Here is a 2,555-nt window from a genome sequence, read left to right on the forward strand (position 1 = left end):
GTTGGATTGATAAAGCATTTATTAAGGGATTACTTTGCACCCTGTACTATGCTGTAGACACAAATATAAGCAAGACAGTAACCCTCAAGGAGGTTACATTCTAATGGGAAAAGACAACACATCAAGGGGAACTGGAAGGTGGAAGGAGTGGGTTTGGAAATGGCCAGAAAGTGACAGAGAGGCCTGGCTCTTGGCTAGGTGACATGAATGCTTCTCTATCAGAGCTTGCATGCTAGGGATAAAGTTCAAAGTTGCAATGGGATAGGGTTGAAGAATATAATTGGAGTGTAAGAGAAAAGATCTGGAAATGCTGAATAATAGAGATAGGAACCAAAAACATATCAACAGGCTAAAATGACAGACCAAGTCAAGTGAAATGAAGTGTAATAGGAATAAAGACAGAGTTTTATACTTGTTCTCAAAAAATCAACTTGAGAAGTAAAGGATGAGTGAAACATGGCTAGGCAACAATTTGAACCCCCAAAAAAGATCTGAGAAGTTAGTGAACCTCAGTTAATGCTCACAGAGTCAATGGTGTGATGTAGCCTCCAAAGAATCTAATGGGACATTAAGATTTTAATGAAAAGAGAGGGACTCAGGACTAGGGAGGCCATGGTCCATTGTGCTCGGCCTTAGGCAGACCATGGCTGGAATCACCTCTGAGTGATACATTTTTGGGGAGGACTTTGATGAACTTGAGAGTATCCAGAGAAAGGTCAGTGGGGTGGTGAAGGGTCTCAAGGTCTTGCCATATAAGGAGCCATTGAAGGAACTGTGGTTGTTTAACCTAGCAAAGAGAAGACTTAGAGGAGAAATGTCATTTGAAAGGCTGTTCCAAGAAAGAGGGATTAGCCTCACTCTGATTGGCCCCAGAGGGCAGAACTGGGCACAGTGGGTAGAAGTGGCAGACTTAGGCTTTCTAACTACCCCAAAGGGGAATTGGTGACTTTGGAAGGGAGACCTCGCTGCAGATGAAGGCCAGGTGCCAACTTGTCAAGGTTACTGTAGGGGGAATTCTTGTTCAAGTATGGGTTGGACCAAATGGCCTTCGAGGTTAAGAGTCTGTGGTTCTGAACAACAATGGGGAATGCCTTCCTCATTAGAGGGAGGGTGGTATAGTAGAAAGAGTACAGGACTGAGAGTTAGGGAGCCTTGGGCCTGAATTCTGCCTCTGCTGCTTCTTGACCCTATGACCTTGGATGAGTCACTTCATCTTTTTAAGCCTCAATTTCCTCATCTGTAAAATTGGCTAATAATACGTCTACTACCTACTTCATGGAGTTTCATAGGAAACTTGGAGGCAGGATTCTTGTCCTCTCTCCTTCCTGCTGCCATTACTCCCATAGTCCCCAGGGATGATGGAGGTCAGGGCCTCCCTTCCACCAAACTCCAGCCCCGGCCACCAGTGCTCCTTCATTGTTTTTGTATCCAGGCACCTGAGCACTACAGTGCTGCTTATAGCACTTATCTATGAAAGCAAACTAAAAGGAACTGAGGCAGAAAGATGATTTTCTTATGACCCAGTTCCTCACCTGTGAGATAACAAAGAACAGAGCTACCGCTATAAGATGCAAGTTTAGAACTCAGAAAGTAATATGGCATTTTCTCATTTCTGGGTGGGTTATATAATATTTGGCGAGAGGATATAACAGAGGTGACTGTAACAAAGGGATGTGGAAAGTCATTTCCAGAAAAAGAAAGCATTAGTATCTGGGGGGGATCAGAAGAGGTCTCCTGCAGGATATGGAACTTGGGCTATTCTTTGAAAGAAGCCAGGAATTCTATAACTAAATGGTGAGGAAGGAAGGCATTCTAGACATGCCTGTGCAAAGATACAGAGGTGGGAGATGCCATGCCTAGTAGTAAAATAGCTAATGGACCAATTTGATTGGCACAGGTAGCATGTGAAAGGATTCACAGTAATGTGGAATGTCTGGAAGAGCAGTAGGGAGCTAGATCGTATACAGGTACAGGTGCCAGACTGAGGATTTTGTATTTTTTATGCTAGAGACAATAGGGAGCCACTGAAGATTTTTGAGTAGAGGAGTGATATAGTCAGATATTTGTTTCAAGAATATAAATTTTGCAGCTGTGGTGAGACTGAGAGGGTAGAGGCTGATGAATCTTTTATTAAAATGAATACCCTCCTTATTTATCTTTTTTAGAAAAAAACTGTATTTTCATATATAAGATTTGCTTAAAAGCAGGGCATACCTGTGTTGAAATTGTAGTTTAGAAGATGGAAAGGGGATGGACTGTATTTACATAGAATGATCTAGTAAAATTAGAAAGTGCTAAAACACATCCCTTCCAAATATAGACATATGTACATACATATACACATATATGTATGCAATAGATGATAGATAGATAGATAGATAGATAGAAAGATAGATAGATGATAGATAGACAGACAGACAGATAGATAGATAGATAGATAGATGATAGATGATAGACAGAGAGACAGACAGACTGATAGACAGACAGACAGATAGATGATAGACAGAGAGACAGACAGACAGACAGATAGATAGATAGATAGATAGATAGATAGA

The sequence above is a fragment of the Petaurus breviceps genome, unplaced genomic scaffold (genome assembly GCF_028583685.1).
Source record: "Petaurus breviceps papuanus isolate PSGF00001 unplaced genomic scaffold, PetGlider_PUasm1.0 90881, whole genome shotgun sequence".
Lineage (NCBI taxonomy): Eukaryota > Metazoa > Chordata > Mammalia > Diprotodontia > Petauridae > Petaurus > Petaurus breviceps.